This window comes from Equus przewalskii, chromosome 32, assembly GCF_037783145.1.
Source record: "Equus przewalskii isolate Varuska chromosome 32, EquPr2, whole genome shotgun sequence".
Lineage (NCBI taxonomy): Eukaryota > Metazoa > Chordata > Mammalia > Perissodactyla > Equidae > Equus > Equus przewalskii.
The window spans coordinates 1,877,514-1,903,040 of record NC_091862.1 but is presented as its reverse complement, the minus strand read 5'-3'; the positions used below and the strand labels follow the sequence as shown (position 1 = coordinate 1,903,040).

The window sequence follows — 25,527 nt, the reverse complement described above, 5'->3', positions numbered from 1 at the left end:
TGCTACAAAAGAGCCTTTGACAGACCTTTACCCTCTAAAATGGACTGTTTTAACATTTTGTGGACAGGTAATGGGTCCCTTCATCTCTGGTTAGTGCCTTTCACAGGTTCCATGAAAACTGATTCTGTAATTTTCATTCACTCTGTCGGTTGATGGAGAGTGTGCTTCCTCCGGCCTTTTCAAATGAAGTTTTTCATAAACTCTTGTTGGAAGAAAGCAGTCATTCTAGGTTTAAAGTATTCAGCTGCTGAGGGAGCACAGGCTCAGTAAAAACATGAATTTTCTGTGATGGACCTCGAGTGAAAAAATTGCCAACATTCACAAAGGCAGCCTCAGCATTCGAGCTTTGTTCCCTGTGGTTACGTGTTTCCCTTCAAAGTGCATTTTTAATATTAGTTTGCGCATAGACATCAAAGTTTATCAATGCTCTGGCTGCTAAGAATGGTTTGGTTCTCTTTCCAACCACCTATGCCCCTTACATACACACCTCACAAAGGAGCCTTGATGGAAAGTGCCTTAGTCTTGGTATTTTGCTGGCTACTGGAAGCCCCGCAACAGGCTCTATATGGTGGAAATGTTCACTGATTTACAACTGCAAAGGCACCAGGAAGAATGAGCCATGAAGGTGCAACAGGAGGGTGCGATGGAAGAGGCCAGATACATTCTTCCTGCCTGGTTTCTTCCCCGTGATGGTCCTTACTCACCACCTCCAACTCCAGTATCTTTACTGCTCGGCTTCATCTTGTGACTGCTGAGAACGTCTTGGCTGCCCCTCCTGTTGGGCTGAGATAAGAAAAAGAAAAATTCCTATGACTATCAGATACATGTGTACAAATGGCAGGGAAATTTAAAACATATTTATAGAATTTGCAAAATCTTTTTCTCAGAAATTATTGTTGTGGATGTTTTCCTATTGCATAAAAATGGTAACCTAAAGGCTTCTCTTATGAACTTTAGAAACTGAGTTAGTTTGTTCAGTCTTGTCACTGTATTTCCAAAAGTCATTTGATTTGTTCTGTACCAGGTAGATTAGGGCATGGGAAATTAATTAAAACTTTTCTGTTTCAGATTTACTGGTGCATCTTGAAAGCTTCTCGTGGGAGAAGCAATGTGGCAGTACCTAAACTAAATTTAAGAAACAAATATAAAATTATTGTAGACAATGTCACTGGAAATGTGCATCTTTTCAAAAGCAATTTTAATGGTCAGTAGGCAACTATTTCAGGTTTTGAGAGTAAGTTCCATATAAGCTCATGGAACAAGTACATTTTTGTGTTTCACCCATCACTTGCTGTTACCAGGTTTTCAGGTCTTTAAATGACCTGTCAATTATAATTAACCAATAACGACAGTGCAGGCTTTCACTATTTAGTGGGACTGAAAATAATGTTTCAGGAAATTCCGGTTTACATAAGTTACCCTACACTATAATTTGATTTAAATCAGCCTAAATGGGTAAAACATAAAAAGATGACATTCAGTTGATTTATAGACATGGGACGTGAAATTACCGGATTATGTTTGTGTTTAATATCAGTTGTCCAGACACCTGTCCTTTCTGAGGGTCTGAAGAAAGTGAGGCCTCATCGGTATTTTAAGATATTAAAAATACTATTTAATTTATTAAGTCTAACAACAAAATGGCAAAATGCATGGGTTGACGTCATGACTACTGTTGTCACTGAGATTTCAAAATCTCGAAGAGATAGTTGTGTTCAATCCTTATTTAACTTTTATTTTTAAAAGATGCTTTTACTAATAATCTTTTTTTGGTGGAAGTAGACACATTTATTGAACAAAACATAAATAATTTGTGACATTTTTTATTGTGTATTTTAGATTTTTACCTTGTTTTTCTGTGCGTCTTCGTGCTCTTTTACAGAAGAGGCCAAACTGAGACTGCTTTGCTTTTTTTCCCTGATGTTTATTTATATCAGTTAAAAGTAGTATTTTTTACCAATGAGTTTGTAGTAAAATAATATTACTTTTTTTATCAAATACATGGCATATGTTGGCCAAGCATAATGAGTGCATCTCATGTGGATGTGGTCAAATATGCTTTGGAGCATATAGCAATAGTAGTTTTTTTGGAAGGGAACGTTCTTTCACAAGAAAATAAAGTACTCCTTGTCTATGAGAATTTACACATTGTAGGCACTCAAAAATGTTTACTTATTAAGTCAAGAAAAAGTTTTATCATTACATGTTCCATTGGCACTCTGATGGCATCATTGCTTCTTTTTTTCCTAAAACAAACAAAAAATAAACAAATAGACAGCTAGAAAAGACGGTTAACTAAGTACCATTGCAGTTTGACTACTAGACTTTTATTAATTGAAATTCAATGTAAATATAAATGAAATATTTTCCTATTGTTTCACTGAGCAAGAAGAGCATCACTTCCATTATGTAGGTCTATATATATTAAATAAATGAGTGAATCTGAAATTGCATTTTACTTAAGAATGCATTACTCAATGTTTTCTATCAATATATAATTGTGTCAATTTATTTCTTGACTTTTTAACAACATCTTACTATATTCAGTTTTATTATTCTACTCATAGAAGATATAAAAATTGGTTACAAAATTTTACCAGATGAGAAGTTTTGTAACATGTTGTCTTTTAATCATATAAAATTCATTCATATATCTGTTTATAAAACCAATACTTTTTCCCTGTGGTACATTAAATGCTTCTTAGATTTTTGCTTGATTTCCTTTAAAATCAATCTAGAGTATTAAAGAAGAGACTGCGGTGTGATGTTTTTTTGTTAGTTGAATAAGCTATTAACACCATCACAAAATCACAAGGGCTGCACACGAATTACAGATATCAGTGTGTTTAGGATTCTACAGCCCTTGAATAAAAAGAATTTCTATAGAGTGAAAGCATAAAATGGACCACTTTAAAACAAATTGAGAGGATCTCACCTGTAGGTCAAGGAGATACTGAGGCTCCTGTCACAGTGTCTTCATGGCACTGTTTGCAGTCACTCACCTTGCTAACGTGACTTATGGAGAGGGGAGCCCAGAAAGAATGAGGAGAAGTGTAATTAACATAAGCCTAGCTTTGCAAAATTTTGGTAGAAAGACTATTCCATGGGATACATTACCTGAAAAATCATCCTTAAGCTGATTGTGTTCATATTTATGTCTGCGTGGTTTGTTTTCAGGCTTTATTATTTTTTACTTAACAAGAATGAGAAACAGATTATTGTCCAACTATTTTCAAGTGCCATAATCTTTACAAAAACTAAGCACCAGATTGTAGCCATCATATTAATTTTTCCTCTGAATATACTGATCTGTTAAATTCATGCCAAAAAAACTTGTCTTAATTTCTATCCATTAATTAGTGTTTTGGGGGATCTTATTCTGGGTCTGTTATCATACCTGACACTGAAGAAAATGTGGAAGGAGTGAAGGATAGGTGTCTGAACTGAGAAACTTCTGTGAAAATATTTTTGTACTAGGAAACAAAAAGTCAATATTGTTTGAAATATGTGGCACTAATTAGGACCAAAAAAGGAGTTTGGGGAAGAGAGGGTGAAACAAGGATAGATTTAAATGGATGTAAATCATGCAATTTTAGAGCTAGAATGGATCCTAAAGATTATTTAGCCCAGCCTCATAATTTTCCAGATTAAAAGAAAAAGAAAACAAAATCCTGAAGCTTAGAGAAGTTGAGAGGCTTCTTCATTGTCACAGGGCCATGTAGTGACTCAGTGCTATTTCTGATTTCTCAAAGTTATCAGTTAGGTTTCATGCAGAAGCCCAGCTTTCAGAATTGCCTTGCATAACCAATAGGATTAATGGGATTAAGGAATCTTAAAACCAGAAGTCACAGAGTCCACCTTATCCAACCCATTTAATTTAACAATTGAAGAAACAAGCGTCAAGAGAGGCAACATGACTCGCTCAAGGAAGCGCAGGTGTCTACGTATTTAAAAACGTTCTGTTCCTTAAGAAGAAGGCAAGTTGCAAAGGCATAAACCTCCAACGGAGACCATTCCCAGTTATCCGAGAGCCTCACTCATGGGATGAACTCTCATAAAGTTGAAAGGACTTCTCATTATGTGCTTTACACCTGGACTGGAGTCCAAAGGATTGATTGTTCTGGGCAGTTATTTCTAGTTATTGCATTGCTAGTGTGCGTGTTCCTCATCAAAGCTTAACTTTGGACATCACTCTCCTACTTTCTCTAATTGAACCTCCAGGCCTAGACGTTTTCCTCTGGGAACACACAGGGCTTCCAGCTGCCCTCCCTAATCCCTACCACTTACTCCTTCTCAACTCATCCTTCTTGCCCTCTGTGCCACTCATGCGCCCTGTGCTCCATCCGAGGATGACCCTCGCCTTCAAAATCCTCCATACCTTGCGACATCAGTGCCGCGTCACAACTCTTCTGTCATGTCCAGCCACGGGTCTGGGTTCCTTATAACGTTTAATAACAAATTTGGTCTCTTTTTTTTGTTTGTAGAACGTATTCATAAGCTTTCCCTTTCGTCCTCCGAACAACCTGTCATGAAATGGTATTCTGGCTGAGGTTAGAGGGCATCCCGCCGGCCTCCTGCCCGCGGCTTCTGTAGGAGCGTATGTAGATGCAGTGATGGCCCCTTGAATATAACCTGGTTTGGGGGGAGATGTGGTATTTTGCCATGTGACTCTTTTAACCTAGAAATACCGTCTTCCTTGCTTCAGCATCAGTGTTATTTACCTCAGACCTCCTTCTGAAAATATTTTTACCAAAGTAAATAAAATTTTAACACTGCGAAGAAACAGATTGCCATCAAAACCTTTTCTTTATTAATGAAGAAAATGATTGCAATTAATTTAGCAGTTAATAAACATTATCTCCCCTCCCCCCCACCCTTCAGTGTCATATTTGGCCTCACAACATCTGAGCATCCACTTTGACACCAAATGGAATTCTTTCTCCCTCTAAGGGGCTCTCCTGGTGAGAGTGATGCATCCGCATCGGAAGCTTAGGGAGAGGGGACAGACTTCTGAACACCTCCCGCTTTTTCCTTCCTTATTGTGGAATAGCAGTGATGATACTAAGAAGTGTTAACGTTTCTTGTGCGTACTCTGTGCTAAGTACCTTCTGTGCCTCATCCCACTGCCTTACTGAGCCCTCCTAACAAACCGGTGAGGTGGGTGCAGCTCCTGGTTGTGCTCCCCAGAGGAGGCGGATGAAGGTTATCATGACTTACAGATGACACATGAAGCCATCTCTGAAAAACGAGACTGAAATGCCATCTGATTGCCCGAGTCATGCCCCAGCTATGGTGCTGCCGAATGGCACTGCCTCCTCAACCTCCGGAGGTGCCCCACTGGAGAGTTCTGTATCACTGTGCTTACTTATAGGGGTCAAGCAGCTGCGGCCCCTGTTAAAGTGTAGACGGCGTACAGGAAGCCATCCATGGCCATTAAGCCTTTAGTTCCAACCCTCTGTTAAACTGAGGGAGAGGGCAGAGTAAGCTGGGTGGGGACAGACGGGGATGTTTCCCGCTGTGGCCTGCTCACGGATCTCAGAGACAGTCCCACACAGAGAAATAGACCCTCCTGAGTCACCATGTCTTCCACTGGTCCGCTCCTCATGTCTCCTTTCTCATTTCCTCCTAGAGAATTCCTCCTGATCCGTGTCCTCAGTTTGTTCCCAGTGCAAACCTTGCACGTCTTACCTACATTCCCATTCACGTCCTGCTCCTGGGATGGCATACTTTGCTTTGTAAATATTCTCAACTCCTGGTCGTCACTGAGTCTCCTTGGACCCAGTTCTTCATGTACAAATGGCCTCCCCTCTCTGCCCCCTTTCTGCCCACCCTGGCCCACCTGATGTCTCCCGCCCTGGGCATCACTCTCCGAATCATTCGTTCCATACTCTCCAGGCTGTGCTTTGGTTTTTAGAGATACATGTATCTCCTGATGTTTTTTCTACCTACTTGGAGTGAGGTCTTATTGACGACAAAGATTACATCCTGTATGGCCACAGAGCTAACCCCGTGTCTTCACAATCATTTATTATTATCCGGTGACACCAACAGTGTCAGCCACCAGAAACACAAGACACAAATCTTCGCAGACGAGTGATGGTGGACATGGCCAATGCGCAGAAAAGCCCTGAGAATATTTTCTATGGGATAATTCATTGACTAAAGGAAGGAAAATGCCCAGAACAAAGGCACTGGCCAGTGGCCAGAGGCCAGGGGCTGTGAACATGCTTGAGGCCATTTGTGGGTGTTGGGGGCTCATGGCCCAGGGGGCAGGGGAGGGATGGGGTGGCCTCTGGGTGACTTGTGGTTGGGTGGGACTTGAAAGTGAATGTTCCTGAACTGGACATGAGGGTGGGTATAACTGTGGGGAGTGTGCAGCACCCCCAGAAGGGACTGCTCAGAGGTGACAGGCAGCTTTCAATTTAAAACCAAGAAGGGGGCCATCCCTTTATCTTGGTTGCACTGGGCCCTTGACTCGGCTCTGGCGACCCTCAAGTCATGGCTGCTCACTCACAGCAGGAGCGTGTGGAGACGACACTCCAAGTCTTCCCTCCTGGGCCTGACCGGCTCCTGTGGGAGGCAGAGGCCATCCGCGTGAAAACCGGGGGCCTGGAGCCAGAGTTACTGCAGGAAGCAGGAACGCGGTGAGCAGGAGACGCAGAACCGAGACACAAAGGAGGCTGAAGCCATCGTGAGTCAGCAGAATAGCATGTGTTTCTGGGGTGTCAGGGGGGACCCAGAGATGCTGGGGCATCGTCACCCCAAAGAGGGCTCCTGGAGGTGAGACAGGAGGAAAGGCAGCTCCTCTCTTCTTCAGCTCTTCTTGGTCGAGGCCCGAGAGCTTCCTGCCTTTGGAAGGAGGGCAGGGTCTGGGGGAGACTGGGGAACTCCCCTGGCCTGGGGTTGCAGCCTGCGTTCACCTTGCCTCAGGGAGGGAGGAAGTCAGCTCCCGGCTGCCAGTCATGGAAACCTCTCTCTCAGGATCAGAGTAAGGAGCTGAACCTGGACCGCAGGCGGTCCCCGGAGCAGGGCATGGTAGCTGGGGGTTGAAAGGCAGTTGTGAGTCTTGGCCTGATGGCAAGGTGAGTTCAAGGTGACTCGGTGCTGCTCTGCTGTCCTTCAACGGAACTAGCACTGTGTGCCTGGATGAGTCGTGTCGCCGGAGGAATGCCTTGTCATGTGGGAGAAGTTAATGGTACTTCTCTTCCAAATTCCATCTTTTTGGGGCCCCCAGGGAGATCCTGAAGCAAGTCCACATGGGCCTGGGCTCTCTCACGCTTCTGCTGCTGTTGGCCTCCTGGCACAGCGGGCAGGTGCTCCCTCGGGCACTGGCTCTGTGGGGCGTGTTTGAAACGACCTTTACTGGTCAATCAGCGGGAAATAGAGCAAAGGCAGAACCTGGAGAAGAACAGATGGATTTGGAGGAGTTGATCATCCGCACAGTGGCGAGGAGACAGGCTCCGCCCTCCCGGAACCCCCCCATCCTGGGTCCAGCTGTTGCGCCCTCTCTGCTCTGTCCACAAAGCCTCTGTCCTTCAGACCTCGGATGCTTCCTGCTTTAGTGATTTTTCTTTTTCTGTCTCCGTGGGACCTCTAATTGCTGACCAAAGAGGACAAGAGACCAAGTGGCTAATGGGAGAGAAAAAAATTATACGTTGGGAGCTGTTAAACACATGAGCGAAACTCAGCCTCTGTTCTGTGTCCACCACGGTCATCAGCCCAGTGTTTCCAAAGCTGGGGACCGTCGGGTAATCTGGTCCAGTGTTTCCAAAGCTGGGGACCATCGGGTCATCTGGTCCAGTGTTTCCAAAGCGAGGGACCATCGGGTCATCTGGTCCAGTGTTTCCAAAGCGGGGGACCATCGGGTCATCTGGTCCAGTGTTTCCAACTGGGGACCATCGGGTCATCTGGCCCAGTTTCCAAAGCTCGGGATCATCGGGTCATCTGGTCCAGTGTTTCCAAAGCTGGCGACCATCGGGTCATCTGGTCCAGTGTTTCCAAAGCTGGCGACCGTCGGGTCATCTGGTCCAGTGTTTCCAAAGCTGGCGACCATCGGGTCATCTGGTCCAGTGTTTCCAAAGCTGGCGACTATCGGGTCATCTGGTCCAGTGTTTCCAAAGCTGGGGACCGTCGGGTCATCTGGTCCAGTGTTTCCAAAGCTGGGGACCATCGGGTCATCTGGTCCAGTGTTTCCAAAGCTGGCGACCATCGGGTCATCTGGTCCAGTGTTTCCAACTGGGGACCATCGGGTCATCTGGTCCAGTGTTTCCAACTGGGGACCATCGGGTCATCTGGTCCAGTGTTTCCAAAGCTGGCGACCGTCGGGTCATCTGGCTCAGTGTTTCCAACTGGGGACCATGGAGTCATCTGGTCCAGTGTTTCCAACTGGGGACCATGGAGTCATCTGGTCCAGTGTTTCCAACTGGGGACCATTGGGTCATCTGGCCCAGTGTTTCCAACTGGGGACCATGGAGTCATCTGGTCCAGTGTTTCCAAAGCTGGGGACCATCAGGAGGATCAGGAAGCACGCAGGCCTGATATCTCAGACTCTCTGGCAATGACTGACCATGACACTTCCGTCATGGGCTCCCGAGGAGGTGAGGTCCCCAGGAAGTTGAGTCATGTGCTGAGGCCCAACTAGCTCCTGCAAATCCCGTCTTCTCCGTGGAAGCCCTGAACCCCTCTCCTGGAGCCCGTGCCCCAGCACTCTGCTCTGCCATGGACTGGGGGACCCATCTGCGGAGTTAACCCAGATATGCAGAGGTCTCACCACACCGTGGGGATATACAGGCACTTCATGGCTCCTGTGAGGTTGGAACACAGAGGGATCTGCAGCTCCGGACAGAATTCCTGCAGACCTGGGCCAAACTGGGTTCAGATCCCCAGACACTCCACCAGCCACCCCCGTGGCCCCGGGGCCTGTGACTGGACCACATACAGAGCCCAAGCTGACACCCTCAAATCCCCAAATGCCCTGTATGGGGCTGGGAGGGTAGGGTGGAGAATGAGCACGTTCGTGCGGTGTCACCTGTTCAGACAGGATGGGGATCCTGGGCAGCCTACTTCTTCTGCTTGCTCTTCATGAGCCATGTTATCATTCCATCCACATAGCCCCATAAGACCAGTGTGGTGGTCGATTCCAGTGCCCATTGGGCTGTGGAGCCCTGTCATTTGGTCAAACAGTAGATGGTTCTAGTGTGAAGGGGTTTTGCAGATAAGATTCACGTTTATAAGTTGACTCTGAGTCCACAGCGCTGCCTCGTGGACTCATCCTAGCAGGACTAGGGGGACCCGAGATGTCAAGTGGGAGTGTCCACATGGAAGTAGGGAGTGGACTCTGCACTGTGGGTAACTGGGGATCTCTGCTGCCTGTTTACGGGGAGCCCCCCACTTTCGAGTTAAGTCCTTCACCCTGATACGTGGACACTGAAGTGTCCTAGAGTGTGCGATGCTGTTCCAGAGGGGCTGTAGAGGGTCTCAGGTCTGCCGTGGGTGGCTCCCACTTGTCATCTCCTGGTAGTAAGCATGCAGTGTGTGGTCCAGCATCTGGGGTGTCCCCCTGCCCTGCTCAGGGGGATGCTGAAGCCTTGTGACTTCCCTCTTTGTCAAGGCCAGTATGTTGGCATCTCTGCCTGCCACCCGGTAAATACAAGTTTTAATGGTCTAGAGTGGTCTGTGGTGTTTCCCCGTTGGAGATACCATGTTGATGACAACTGCTGTGGTGTTAGGAACACCGTCAATGTTACTGGCTTTGAAAATCTGCTGGTTTGGGATGGCTGAGGTTTCCTCTCCCCCTACACGCACGCACCTGTGTTTTCACCCTCTCAGGCTCACGGTGCCTTTGACACTGGGCTGTCACAGCCCTGGCTGGCTACGAGCGGGGCACCGACAAAGGGCCTCATCCAGCTCTGGGGGTCCGTCTGCATGGCCCCTGGCACGGGCAGCTGCCTTTGGGGTGCCAGCAGCCTCTTGACATGGTCAGAGGTACAACGTCGCAGACAGAGCCGAGTCTGGGGCATTTGGCATTTGTTTCATTATTTATTTCGAATCCGAAGTTGGCGATGGAGCATGTCTGCTTTTTCTTTCTGCCTCTGGCTCTTGCAAAAGCCGAGTGTTGGGCCAAGGAGATGACCCTTTGGAGACCTTGGAGGAGAGTGCTGGGTGCCTTCCTGTGACCGCAGACCGAGGACACGTGCAGGCCGCCTGCCCTGACCCTGAGCAGCCTCTGGTCTTAGTCGCCTTATCATTTCTTGTCTTTGTAAGTTTTGCATTTGATTTGAAAAAACATAGAGGCCCCAGTTTTGCCTTTTTTGAAATCCCTCTCCCACTTGGGAGAAAATATTTGTTCCTCCCTGACCATTAAAATCAGCTCTGTTTTTTATCCAGGAGATGGCCTTTATGCTTAAGATGTTCCATAGTTTTATGGGACCCCGTCGGTGGAAACATCTTTCTATTTTCTTCAGGGTTCATAATTTTTGTTTTATTGCACATATTAAAATCAGTGCCAAAAGATAATTATCTTTCGATTCTGCTTTAAATCATGGTAAATTGCGTTCCCTAGGGAAAAGTAATACCAATTATATTTTCTTTCTTTATTTCTAAGTTTTAAAATATTATGTCCCTCATTTTCCTTTTTATTCCATTTTTCAAGCATACAATTGCAAAAACTTCAAGATGCCAACTAGATTCTGAAGTTATAAAGTTTTGGTTATTTGGAGAGGGTAAAGTATTAAATGAAATAGCTTTTTTAAGGTGTGAACTGTAAAAGTGTATTATTTAAAAATGTTAACGAATCTATCTAAAAATGTGCATAACCGAATTGATCCAATTTTCCTAATTGTGAAATAGGGTTTTAATTTCAGTCATATTTAATTCTTAGATCTCAGTACCCAAACGTGGTTAAATGATCAAGGTGCAACATTTCGACATAAGTATTGAAAATAGCAATGAAAGCAAGCAAATTTTATCCAAGCTGGTTGAAAATGCACACCAGTCGTATGTACATATGGCCTTGGTGCTCTCACCAAGTAATAGGGTGTTTGACCTTATTCTCTCAATATACATGAGATTTAATTCCCCACTGAATTAATGAGGTCTGATACTAAATGATGTCTTTTGTAGAAGCGTGGCTACAGTAGAAAAACCTAGTGTGCATCAGCAAAGTGCTCTGTGTTTTAATGCGTAATATAATCGAATGCTTCTTGTCTCATAGTTTAAGTATGTGTTTCAAAATCCCTAAGTGGCTGAGCTGGGGGTTTAGCCCAGACCTGTGCTTCCAAATTTCCTACGGCTGCTTTGCGGGTCAGGCAGAGACGTCCAATTACAAAGTCAATGGTCTCACCATGCAATGACTTTGGTCCCATTCTCTCCAAGGTGTCTCTGTTGTTGACAGTGGCCTGGGAGGCTTGGCTGTGAAATGCACCTGTTGTGAGCTCTTGATCTGGTGCTAGCATTTCTCGCCTGGCCAGGCCTGTGCTCTGGGGAGGGGGATGGCTTCAGAAGTGACGTGATGAGAAATAACACTGGGCAGAACATTATTCAAGCATGTGGAAGGGCTGCAGGTCTGAGAACCAGGAACACAGCATTGTTTCCTCTCTGGACTCCGAAACAGAGCCGTGCCCTCCTCCTCATTTACGTGAGAAGAAACGCACCTGACTGGGGAGGTGACAGGAGAGAGACGGATGCATCTTGTGCCCAGAAGGGGCTTTAGGCTATCAAGCCCATACACCGCGAGTGGGAACTCAGTGAGCTGAGCTGTTTTAAGTATGACCATCCCTTCTTCCGAGTGGCTGTGAGTCTAGTTGAAGCCTTTTTTCTCAGGGGAATTATGATTGCTGCCACTTAGCAACTCCCCTGGCAAGTTTGGAGGGTGGAAGGGCGCTGGGGCTGATTTGGGTCCCACACAGGTCGCTGTGTGATCCTGATCAAGTCATTTTACTTCTCTGAGCTTCACTATCTCATCTTTAAAATGGTGGTGATGAGAATGATCTTGCAGGAATCAGATCATGTCTGTGAAAGCCCAGGTCAGCCAGTTGGGTCTGTCCATGTCCAGTCAACAAACAGGAATGGAACTAAGTTCCAGGTGTTCACATCAGAGATCCGTCCTGGACTTTACGAATAGCAAGAGAACATTCTTGAGAATTTCGTATGCGTGTATGTGTGTGCGTGTGTCCATGTGCATGTTCATTATAAAAGTTACTAATTACCCGTTTGGGAGAATTCAAGCGCTAGCAATTGTAATGATAGGATAAGTAACCCAAATGCATATAGGAAAGATTTGCCTGTCTTAGTGAATTCATGGGGTTGTCTTGAATACTGAGTCGATTTGAAGCATGAACTGAAGGAATTGGCTTTTCAGAGCTAGGAAGAGAACCTTAGGAGAATGGCTATCACTACAATTCTGTTTCTGCGGCCTTCCCATCACATTGAAGACTAAATCAGAATTGATACGGCTCATAAACAATGGGAGGTCTTTTGGGAATGACTCTCACAGTTGAACTAGAGTTAGAATTCCTGCCTTCCCCGGTAAGGTGAGCACAAGGAGCCTTCTGCCAGTGGCTACCTCATCTCAATGTGTCGTGTCTTGTCTTGTAAAAATGGCCGCTCTCCCACTAGCTGTGGGCAATTAACAATTTATGTTAGGTGAGTAGTAAAGAATTTTACCAGCCCCGAAATATTTTTACCAGCCCATCTTCCTTCCAAATGGGACAAAGTTCATAAAACTGATGAAATAGACACCCTCATAAGTGGCTGATTGATGCCTGACTCTTGGCTAAGCATGATGCATTAACAGTTACAATGAACTGAATGACCATGCAGCGAGTTAGAAAAATGTTAATCCATTTGCTAAGGAATTTGATTTATGCCCTGGAAATGATGCGGTAGGTGTATTTGTGCAAGTGTCTATATACAACCAAACGTGTATGAGCTGATTATTTTTATCTAAAAAAATAACTTAGTGTTCTTACCAGATGCAACGTTTTTCCTAACCGCTGTTTATCTTTGTGTTTCTCTTCCTTCTCCTAAATATGCCTGTGTCCTACATTTGTGTCTCAGATGAATTCTGGTACGGAAGTGTTTCTCTGTGTTTTTGTCTGAAAATTGCATTAGTGTCTAAAGCTAGAATCATCAGGTTATTGTGTTTCAGATGAAAAAGCAGACCAAGAAGTCATGTTAAAATATCCTATTCAGTTTTATGTTTAATAAACTATCTGCATCAAAGTACAGAATATTTAAGTAACATTAAGGTTCTGTGTACTCACAAATAGACTTGAAGATAATATTTTCTTGGACTACTTAGATAAGTGGGGAAGTAAAGAATTATTATTTTGTACCCATTTCCTTGCCCCAGGCAATATGGTCTTACCGTAGCTCTAAGAAGGGGCCTGATTTTCATGCAATACTCATTTTAAGCCTGGGAGGAAACATTATTGTCCGTTTTTACATATGAAAAAAAAGCAAAAATTCACCTAAGCAGCAAATCCAGAGGGTTGACTTAATGCTTCAGTTTACTTTCTGAAATCATTAGAGCATCGGTTTCTAAATTACACACCAGGGTTTATCAGGTAGGGTAGGTACAGGTACACGTGTTGGAAGAAATGCACCTGACATTCAGTGTCTCAACCAGTCAGAAGTTTACTGTTTTGCTCAGGTGACCATCCCTGTTCTCTGTGTGGTCATGTAGGGAACCCTGTACTCTGTGTCCCTGGCTCTCTGTCCCCCAGGCATCCTTTCCGTGGATGTTGGTTTCAGGAGGAGAAAGAACATAGGGAGGGGTGAACCCTCTCTCCTGCAAGCCCCTGGCTGGAACTGGACTGGCCACCTTCTCCCATTTCCACTGGAGACCTGAGTCCCGTGGCCACATGACAGACGGGAAGCTGGGGTCGGGTCTCAGGGGCCCCCACTGTGATTCTCTCACCTGGCTTTGCATGAACGGCTGGAGATCCGCAGCATGGGGGGCTGACTGAGCCTGGATATAGTCTTTAGGGAAAGAGCAAAGAAGATTATAACTTCGCCACGTGGATTAGGTCTCATGTTTAAGTCCTGGTGGTCAGTTGTTTGTTTTTCATTTTGCGAAGTTCATATGCTTATACACACGCATGCATTTAGACACACACGTATATGTGTATATATGTATGAGGGTGTCTTCATTATATATGTATGTATATATTTTCTTTTTCTTTTTTTTTGGAGGAAGATTAGCCCTTGGCTAACATCTGCCACCAGTCCTCCTCTTTTTTTTGCTGAGGAAGGCTGGCCCTGAGCTAACATCTGTGCCCATCCTCCTCTACTTTATATGTGGGACGCCTGCCACAGCATGGCTTGACAAACAGTGTGTAGGTCCACACCACAGATCCGAACCGGTGAACCCCGGATGGCAGAAGCGGAACGTGTCAACTTAACTGCTGCACTACTGGGCTGGTCCCTAATTTTTCTTTTTGCTTAAAATTGTTGTGTGCTTGCATCCCATCTCCCAAACCTAGTGCACACTCCTTAAAAAGTCAGACTGTGCCTTCGTTCATTGGTTTCTATGCCTTCCACAGGCACTGGCAGGTGCCTATTAAAACACTGTGGATGGCTTGCCTCACCTCACCTATAATCCATATTAAATTCGTCTATTCCTTGTTCTGCCCTGGATTGGAATATTGGAATCTCTGCTGTGGGTCCTCTGAAGCTGCATTTTAAGCAGCCTATTCAGTGATTTTTTTTTTTTTTTTTACATTAAATTTCAGTACCAGTCAAACATGTGGTAACTATTATCCACAAGGTTTTGGACGTATTTTAATTTTTTCTTGTATATTTGCATAAAAACAAAACACTAAATGTCTTCAGGGCGATTGACTATTAGGTTAAGGCCACCAAAATATGAGCCGTCCTTAAGGTCACCCTTTCCTTCACATCCTACATCCAGTCCTTCACGCCTTCCCGTGAGTTCTACATTCGGATGTGTCCGGACACAGCCACTCTCAACCACGTGCACAGAAACCACTCTTGTTGAATCTCTAGGAGCGTTCCTTTAGGTGGATCGCCACACCGGATTCCGAAGGTGTCCGTGCCTCCCCACGTGTTTCTACTTCAGTCCTTTCTCCATTCTACAGCTTTCTCAAAATTGATCCTTTAGAAACACGAGCCAGTCCTCTGTTCAGAACTCTCTGGTGGCGTCCCATATCACTTCCTAAAGCTCAAGTCCTTTCCATGACCTATGGTGGCCTCAAGGTCTGGCCACCCCTCTTGCTTCCTCTTAGCTCGTCTTCTCCTGCCCTCCTGGTGCCTTGGCATCCACCCATGCTCCATGCTCTGTTTTCTTTAAGCTGCTCTACACCATAAATTCACCCATTTGAAGGGTACAATTCAGAAGTTTTTACTGTGGTCACAGAGTTCTGCAACTATCACAGCAATCTAATTTTGGAACATTTTCATCACTCCACAAAACCTTGTATCTGTTAACGATCATTCACTATTGACCATCACCGAGCTCTAAGTACCTACCAATCTAATTCTGTCTCATTTACTCATTCTGTGCATTTCATATGGGTGGAATCATGCGACATGCGGTCTTCTGTGACTGCTTCTTCCACTCAGCATGTTTACAAGCATTGTCCACGTTGTACTGTGCATCAGTGCTCCATTCCTCTTTATGCCCGAATAATATTCCACCATATGGATATACCACGTTTTCCATATTCATTCATCATCGACGGACACATGGATTGTTTCCACTTGTTGGCTGTATGAATGATGGTGCTCTGAACATTTGTGTTCAAGTTTTTGTGTGGACATATATTTTCTCTTCTCTCGGGTACATACCCAGGAGTAGAATGGCTGGGTTACATGGTAACTGTGTGTTTAACGTCTCTAGGAGCTGCTAAAGTGGATGTGCCAATTCCATCCACATCAGCAGTGCATGAGGGTGCTAATTTCTCCACATCCTCTCCAACACTTGTTATTTTTCATTTTTTTGATTACAGCCATCCTATTAGGTGTGAAGTGGTGTCTCGTGGTGGTTTTGATTTGCATTGCCTTAACGATTAGTGACGTTGAGCGCCTTTTCATGTGTTGAGGGGCCATTTGTTTCTCTTCCTTGGAGAAATCTGCATTTTTAAGATGTGGTTATTTTTGATCTTAATATTGAGGTTTAGGCTTCTTTATGCATTCTAGATGCAAATCCTTTATCAGATATATGTTTTGTGAATATTTCGTCCCATTCTGTGAGTCATCTTTTCACTTTCTTGATGATGTCCTTTGAATCACAGAGGTTTTTCATTTTGATGAAGTCCAGCTTACCTATTTTTCTTCTGTTGCTTGTGCTTTTGGTTCTGTATCTGAGACACAGTTTCCCAAACAAGGTTGCCCTTTGTCAGCCAGAGATTCTGGAGATGTTTCTATTGAAAAGTTCCTTTACAGCAGGAATGATTTTCTAGTCAATAAAGAGAGGTCATACTCATGAAAGCCATTTGGGTAATTTCTCATCTACCTTTGATATAAGTTTCTATTTTGTTTGTTTCTTTTTTTTTTTTTTTCTGTGAAGATGATTGGCCCTGAGCTAAGCTCTGTGCCCATCTTCCTCTACTTTATATGTGGGACACCTGCCACAGCATGCCTTAATAAGCAGCGTGTAGGTCCGTTCCCAGCAAACTCTGGACAGCCGAAGGGAGCATGTGAACTTAACTGCTGTGCCTCTAGGCTGGCCCCAGAGTGCTGAAATATTTTATCTAAAGCCATTGCTTCGGTTTTTGAAATAAGAATGCGTTACAACCAAACTGCTTATGAGGTGCCATTATGGGTTGAAGCAGATGTTAAAAAATTACTTAACAGATTTTTCTTTGCTTCATGGCTTGTCTCTGTGTTTAAAAACTAATGCCTTCTATTTGCTCTTTGTGCCTTTTTACAATTTGTAAAGCCACACTGACCATCTAGTAGATGCTTAATAAAATCCCGAATGATTTTGAGTGTCTTTGTAACATTTTTATATATAACGTAAAGGGAAGATTTAGAGTTTTGAGCAAATAAAATGACAGAGAGGAACCAGAATGATTTAAAGGTCTTGATTAAGTAAAAGACCAGTTGTTTGAGCGGAAAAGAATGGCCACACTCAAAGACTAAGTTGGAGGAGAGAGTGTCTGTTAGAATTTGATATCGTCTTTTCAGATGTGAAATAATATTTTATTTTCTTTATTCCTTGTATATTTAGTATACTTTATTTTTTAAAGCAGTTTTAGATTTACGGAAAACTTGTGCAGAAAGCACAGAGAATTCCCACATACCCCTCACCACCGCCACCCCTGTCAGTTTCTCCTGTAATTAACATCTGGCATTAATGTGGTATGTTTGTCGTACTCGATGGACTGATACTGATACATTATTGCTAACTAATGTCCATAATTTACATTAGAGTTCATTCTTTGTGTTGTACATTCTATGGGTTTTGACAAATGCATGATTTTCTGTATCCACCATTATAGCATATTGTAGAATATTTTCTCTGCCCTAAAATCTTCTGGGCTCTGCCTCGTCATCCCTTCTTCCCTTCGACCCCTGGCAACCAAGATCTTTCTACTTCACAGTTTTGCCTTTTCTAGAATGTCATATAGTTGGAATCATACAGTATGTAGCCTTCAAACTGGCTCCTTTCACTTAGTGAAATGCATTTAAGCTTCCTGCATGTCTTTTCATGACTTAGTAGCTCATTTTTTTTTTAGCACTGAATAATATTCCTTTATCTGGATGGACCACCATTTATTTATTCATTCACCTACTGATGGACATCTTGGTTATTTCCAATTTTTGACGATTATCAATAAAGATAGAAATATTTGTGTGCAGGTTTCTGTGTGAGCATAAGTTTTCAACTCCTTTGGTTAAAGACCAATGAACATGATTGTGGTTGGTATGGCAAGACTGTGTTTAGCTTTGTAAGAAACTGTCAAACTGTTTTCCAAAGTGGCTGTGCCATTTGGCATTCCCACCAGCACTGAGTGAGAGTTTCTGTTGCTCCATATCCTCACCAGCATTTGGTGCTGTGAGGTTTTTGGCTTTTAGCCATTCTACTAATAGGTGTGTAGTGGTATCTCATTATTGCTTTACTTTGCAATCCCTTATAACACATTATATTGAGTATCTTTTTTTTTGAGGAAGATTAGCCCTGAGCTAACATCCACTGCCAATCCTCCTGTACTTTATATGTGGGACGCCTGCCACAACGTGGCTTGCTAAACAGTGCGTAGGTCTGCACCCGGGATCCAAACCAGCAAACTCCGGGCCACCAAAGTGGAACATGTGAACTTAACCACTAAGCCACCAGGCCGAGTACTTTAGTATCTTTTTAATAAGCTTATTTGATATTTGTATATCTTCTTTGGGGAAGTGTCTGTTCAGATCTTTTGCCCTTTGTTTTCACTGGGTTGTTTTCTTGTTCCTGAGTTTTAAGTGTTCTTTGTACACTTTGGCCATAAGTCTTTTATCCGATATGTGTTTTGTAAATATTTTCTCCCTGTCTGTGTCTTGTCTTTTCATTCTCTGAACAGCGCCTTTCACGGAATAGACATTTTCAGTTTTGATGAAGTCCAATTGATCAATTATTTCTTTCTTGGATCATGCCTTTGGTCTTGTATCTAAAAAGTCGTCACCAAACCCAAGTCATCTAGATTTTCTCGTATGCATTTAACATTTAGGTCTAGGATCCATTTTGAGTTAATTTTTGTGAAGGGTGTAACGTCTGGATTTATTGTTTTGGATGTAGTTGTCCAAGATCGTGTGTTGAAAACATTTTTATTCCATTGACTTGCCTTTGCTCCTTTGTCCAAGACCAGTTAACTATACTTCTGTGGGTCCATTTCTAGGCTCTGAAATAATGTTAAGACTTAAAAATGTTCAGAAATTGGCTTTGACATGAGGCGATGACTGGGCACAGAATTAATGGCGACTAGAAATAAGGTGCGGGGTGAGGAGACCTGCCGACTTGGGATGTCCAGGCTCAGAGCTCGGGTTTGCTCCAGGTGCATCTCAGCATTCTGCTTACATCCCTTGGGCAAGTCGTCCTGGTGGTGGCCAAGCGTGTAAGGACAGGAGGCAGAGCTGACCTCTGACTGCCAAGCCCGGGTTCCAGCCTCCCTGACTTCTGTGGAGGTCCCCGTCCCATTGTCCTCTCTCTCCAGACAGCCCAGGATGCTCTCACTTCAGAAATGACAGCAAGGCGCTGGGCATAATGGATGTGTGAAGGCGCGAGCGGCCGAAGCAAGGACGAAACGTTGCCTTATTAGGTGAATTCGCACCAGACTTGCTGTTTCTTGCGGCGCTGGTGATCTGTAAAAGCTAAATATTTACAATCTGTTCTGTTTGAACACTTCTGCCAAAGTGTGTCTGGAGGTTTCCTCCCCCTGTCAGGAGGGGCTGCAGGTCAGCATCAGCTCTCAGGTCCAGCGGCATGGAGCTGTGGTGGGACCCTTGCGGGGCTGGCAGGTGGGTGGGGGCCCAGGCTGGCCTTTCTGGAGGGTCTGCACCGCTCGCTCACAGGGTGGACTGTCACAGGGATGGGCTCGCCATGGAGCTGCTGGTTCTCACGGCTGCACATTTAAAAACAGTCATTCTGAGACTGAAAAATTACAGTAGATACTAGGTTATGAAATGAGCATGAAATATGCGTGCTTGATATGTCTTTAATCATAACCTTCCCCTCCTCAGTTTTTTCCTTGTAAGCCTTGTCCAACGTATCCATGAACAATCCTGCTGGGAGACATAAATCCGTGTGCATCAGTGCAGTGTGGTGCACGCAGAGCCTCCTCCAAGCAGGACGTGGGATTCCACCAACAGCCAGAAAGAGGAGCATCTGGATGCAGGAAAACGCCCCCTCCGATTCTCCCACGAGGAGGATGGAGAACCCCATCGGAAGGGCGGGTGTCTTCATGAAGGAAGGCAGAGCCAAGCCCAGGGTCTGGCCGGACGGAGGAAAGCAAAACACAGCAGAATCCTTTGAACCAGCTGTAAACATCCGAAAAGTAAACTCCGCCGACCAGCGTGAACCCATCGCAGCAGCGGAAGGAGGCCATCCAGGCCGTTGGGACTGGCTCGTTCGGGACACGGCTTGGCCGGCTGCACTGTCCCTCTGTAATCTTCCAGAGGTTTACTGACCCCTCTAATTAAGAGGGCTCTCCCTGTGGTCACGCCCTCTGCGAGGTCATGGCTCTTGTCTCAGGGTCACCCTGGAGCACTCGGATCTCGCTGGCTTCAGGGCTCCCACACCGCCCGGTGCAGAGCCAGTGGACCGATGTCTGTGGCAGCTGGTCCTCAGGTGCAGAGCCTGTGTGTGTGACGTCAGCAGTGGCCCCTGGAGCCTGGTGCTGTGTCCCTGGCGTGGGTCTCTCTCTGTGTGGGCCGATGGGGCAATGAGTCCAAACTCAGGCTGTGGTGAGGACAGGGCTGGGTGTATGGCCCAGGCCTGCACATCACAGGCATTACATAGCTTTGCTGTTTTTAGGAAAGTCTGCTATGTGCAAAATTAGAACAAAGGAGTATATAGTGCAAGGTTCTAACCCTCAAATAATTGAAGTTTATGGTCTAAATCAGCAGTTCTCAAACTTTTGAGTGCAAGGATTCCTTTATGGTCTTAAAACTCATTGAGGACCCGAAGGGCTTTTCTTAACATGGCTAAAGTTTTCAATATTTATGATGAATATTAAAACTGAGAGCACCTAGCATTGCTCATCAAGCCATGCTGTGCAGGAGTCCCACATACAAAATAGAGGAAGATTGGCACAGATGTTAGCTCAGCGACAATCTTCCTCAAGCAAAAAGAGGAAGAGTGGCAACAGATGTTAGCTCAGGGCCAATCTTCCTCACCAAAAAAAAAAAAAGAGAGAAAGACAAACTGAGAAATCTTTAATACCCCAGGACACATGATGTCAGGCATCACCACAAGTCACTTGTGGGAGTGAAAAGGCACAGAGCATATGACTATTTTATAGAAATGGTTCTGGCCACATGGATCTCCTGAGGGGCCTCAGGGGCCCAGGATCCGGGGGCCACATTTGGAGAACCACTGGCCTAAGGTAGGGATGAGACATGCACATGCCACAAGCAAAGGGAGAAGCCCTTCTCTACACAGTCACCTTGGATGGCTGAGAAACAGTTGGACTCAGCGCCATGCAAGTTCGAAGACGACGCGAATCCCTCACCGGTGGCGGGAATTAGGAAGCGTTCACGGAGGACGTGGGACAGAAGCAAAATGAAGGGCTTTTGCACGCGGGCCTCACCCACCCGAGACCCATCTTTGGCTCAAACATAGACAACAACTTTCATCCCTCATTAGAACACTTGGCTCGTCAGCCCTAAACATCCACAGTCACATTATTTAGAGTTTTCTCCAAAAGCAAGTATGGGAACATACTTTGCATATGGAGCATGAAGGACCTTTTCTGAAGGTTTTCCTGGAAGAAAGAACCCCTGGAAGGCAAAGTCAAACCACTGTGTCTTTGGGGACCCTCCTGGTTGCGAAGTGGCCATTTGCCCATTGAAATCCGCCCATGGTTCAAGAAGAGAAATCTTAGAGCCGACGTTCAGTCAGGGCACCTTATAACATCTAAAAACCTCTCTGCTTCCCATCTCTTTAAGAGTTTCCTGCCACTTAAACTTCACAACATTTGGGGTTTATCCCTCTTGCCCCAATTATAGGTAATGGTTCTGGTTTCAATCATGATGGTTATTTTGGAGAATATCAGAATTTATCACCACGGCCAGTCTAAGGCGAAAATACTATAAGGATGTGTCTGGGCTTTCCTAGGATCCTCCCTGGTTGCTGGTAGGTGAAAGGTATCTTTATCCTGCAACTGGACCCGTCCCGCTGTCCAGCCGTTCCCAGCAGCCTTTCACTGAATTCCGTCTCATTTTCACACACGTTATTGTGGCAAGATTCATTTACTCTCAGATCTGGTTTGAATCTGAGGCTCACTTTAGCAACGGGCCATTGATGGAAGGCTGTGAAGACCATGGATGCAATGACACAACAATGCATCGGATAAGGAACTGGTCGTGGCCACGTCCTGTGAGCTGGGCCCAGGACTGGAGGTCGGCTCCCCAGAGACCATGGGTGGTCACAGCTGATCCCCACTGAATCAGTCTGTTTCAACGGTGGGCTCCTGAGAAAATGGAAGTAGCATCCACTCTCTCAGTTGAAGACTTGGCTCGTGTCCTGCGTCTGCCATCACTTGTTGCATGACCTTGGGAAAGTCACTTAACTTTCCCACCCGGCGTCCACAGGAATGAAACGTGAGTGATTATTTGCATGGGCCTCTGGGACTAAGTGAGGGAAATAGGGACGTGGTGGCCAGTAGCTGTGTACCACCTCTGAGAGAGCCTGGGAGAATCTCTCTGTGCCTCATATCTGTATCTGTAAAATGGGGTGATAATGGGAACTTTTGAACTGAGGATCTGTGAGTATCTACGAGCTCATGAGGACAATAGTACCCGGAACATACTACCCCTTCAGTAGTTGTCGGCAATTATAACTGAATGAGATCACGAATGGGAAGTGTTTAGATGCTGAGAAATGCTATAGAAATGTGGTTTGCTTTGCTTTAAATTCTGTAGAATTAGGAGACCCACGTAGATGATCGCTGGGTCCTTTCTGCTACACTTTTTTCTAGTCTGTCCTTCTCTGAATAATCCCTGGCAGATACAGCCCCCAGCATCCCCTTCATGCCCTTTCCTGCAGAGGAGACAAGCTGGGCTCAGGGCTAAACTCGCAGAGCTGCTTCCAGAAGCCCAGGGACAAAAGGGCCCCACGGTGGTGTTTTCCAAGAAGAGAGAATTCTGCCCCAGGATTGAGTTACGTCTTACAACACCAAGTGGCTTGACCCCAAAGAGCTGCTTTCTAATATCATGTCATGCCTTTCTTTCAGCTAAAGCCCCCATTATAATGAACTGGATGTGGCTAGTGGTGTTTTAGGGCCTGTTTTTCAAGGGTTTGGGGTGTCGTTTCTTCCTGGTTATGAAGGTTAAAGATCTTTAAGTAGAGATCCTCTCATCCTAAACAAAAATGCGCTTCTGCAGGATTGCCATCTCTGACGCACACCTTCTCTACTGACTGGTGATCTGGTTCTTATATCACTTATCCTGTACCGTGGGAGAAAGGGGTGAATGAGCCCTGGGCACCCCTGGTGTGACAGGATTTGTGTGTGTCTTGCTTTATAACTCTCACAGTGATGAAACAGGTGGGGGCTGTTTTGCTCATCTTGCAGAAGGGGCCAGAGTTGGAAGGGTCAACCCAAGAAGACGTGGTTAGTGAGAATTCGAAACTGGTTTGCATTATTTCCAGGCCATGACGTGTCCGGTACTCTGGGTTGACCAGTGTGGCATAGGGAAGTGGTTCCCAAACATCTGTCATTTGTGTCAAAATACTGCTTTTGTTTTTTCTTTTTCTCATCTCATTTTTTTTAAAACCCACTCTTCTTTCCTTTATCCACATGCAAGAAAAAAACTATTTTGGAGAAACTTGGCCACCTCTGCCTATTGGCTTGAGCAGACACAATATATTTTAAAATAGGATGCTAGTATCAGTTTCATTTGTCATTAGCTGTGTTAGATAAAACCACTGGTCTTAACGTGGGACTTTTCTGGAAAATGGAAAATATTCGGATTCTTTTTGTAAGGCATCCAAATACAAAATCAGACTTTTCTTAATTTCCTTGTAATAGAATCAGTCTCCTAATTCTACAGAATTGAGTGGGGGAAAAAAGTAACATTTCTATGCATATTTTCAGCACGCGGTACCTTTGTACCTCACTAACCACTAAAGGTTCTTCGCACGGAGAAAAGAGAGGATGCAGTCACTGTCCTCCAGGGAACAGGCGAGCCGTGCTGTCCTCAACGTTGATGAAGTTTCCGGAGGGTCCGTAGGCAGCAGCCAGGGGGTCTCTGTTGGGTGGAGTTTCTGGTGAGACTTGCTGAGGCCGATGCAGTGATGGCAGAGGGCTGGGGTAGCCCTGTTGGGGCTCTCAGTGCCCAAGGCCCTGGGGTTTGGGGAAGCGACTGCAGATGGGAGAGAGGGCGGAGATCTTGGAAGCACTGTAGAGAATTAGGGTCAATGTGGAGGCAAAGGAAAGAGTGGAATAGAGGATAACTTAGAATCAGGTTTTTGAGAAGGATGTTTGTGCAGTTGTCATGGATGGAAAAATTTGAAAAGATTACCTCTGAACTTGGGTGATCCCTTTGCAGATATTGGGGATGATACAGAAGGGAAGATCCAGAGAGAAGTTAGGATGGGAAGGGATTGGGGACCATCCACCCTCAAGGGGCCCCGAGATCCTCTGGAGAGCGTTCGTCTCTGTTGTGGCTTAGGGCGCCGTGTTCTCCTTCTCTATCAGGGGCCTGAGACTCATGTTTCAGATTGGAAATGACTTCTAGGTCTCTCTGCGGCTACTTAAGTCTGGGTCTGTTGCTATGGGGAATAAATATGGGAAGAAATAAATCACAGTGGACACCCGTGGTCCCTATTTTCTTTCCAAAGAAACTGGTTCTATGAATTGCATCCAAATCGTTATTTTTGGGAAATACGAGTTTGCCTGTGAGCTCCCCATATCACGTATTCACCATTTTGTGAGTGTTCCTCAAGGGGCTGGCGCTCAGTGTTCAACGGCAGCGGGAGGCAGGGACACCGTGGTGAAGACGTGGCTTTATTTGCCCCCGGTGTGAGTGTGAATTCCCACTCGGTTGTTCCTAGCTCTTGAGTGAGATAGACAACTTTTTGGAGCCTCACTGGGAAAACACACAAGGGTGCCATGTACACCTCGTTCTGTAGTTACCAGGATTGAAGGAGAGTTTGCAGAAAGCTGAGTTCCAGGCCTGTAAGGCCCGTAAATATTAGAGCAATACTCCTGGATTAAAAAGCTCATCTTAGAAATCTTCCTTTGGAATTACATTATACAGCCCATCGTAAATATGTCTCACTTCTGGCCAAAGCCTTAGTATTGGGAATCCTGGTTTGGTCTTTTCCCAAAAGTGGACATGTGGATAATCATATTCCACTAAAACTACAAATTTCAAGGTCTCTCCCTCCCCCATCTGCCACTTCTAGAAAATCAAATTCTAAGAGGGCACTACTTTTTATTTTATTTTATTTTTGCCTTCTTTGATGATCTAAGTGTTCTTTAATTAAAAAACAAACCACAAAAAATCCCATGACTGATGAAGACAACATGAGTAGAAGTTAAGTAATCAGTTCTAAGGAAAAAATGAAAACCCATATGTTGAAATCTGGGACAGATGAAAATATATGTTTGGTTTCATCGTTATCTGGGAACTTGTTAGAAATGCAAATTATTGCCAAGACTTTGGGGCCAAGATGGCTCAGGTCAAATCCTATCTCTGGCCCTTATTACCTAATGGCCTAGACTGGGAAAATGATTCACCTGCTCTGATCCAATCCTCGCATTTGTAAACTTATGACAAGGATTTCACCTCACAGAATCCATGTGCAATTAAGTTAACACATGAGAAGCATGTAGTCGTATATATCCACTAAATGTTATCAATTAT

At 44.9% G+C, this 25,527-nt stretch overlaps 1 protein-coding gene across 4 annotated transcripts in view; it reads left to right on the top strand.

Moving 5' to 3' along the window:
• Positions 1-25,527, top strand: part of SMOC2 (SPARC related modular calcium binding 2) — a 172,582-nt gene that overhangs the window by 80,732 nt on the left and 66,323 nt on the right. The window lies entirely within an intron of this gene.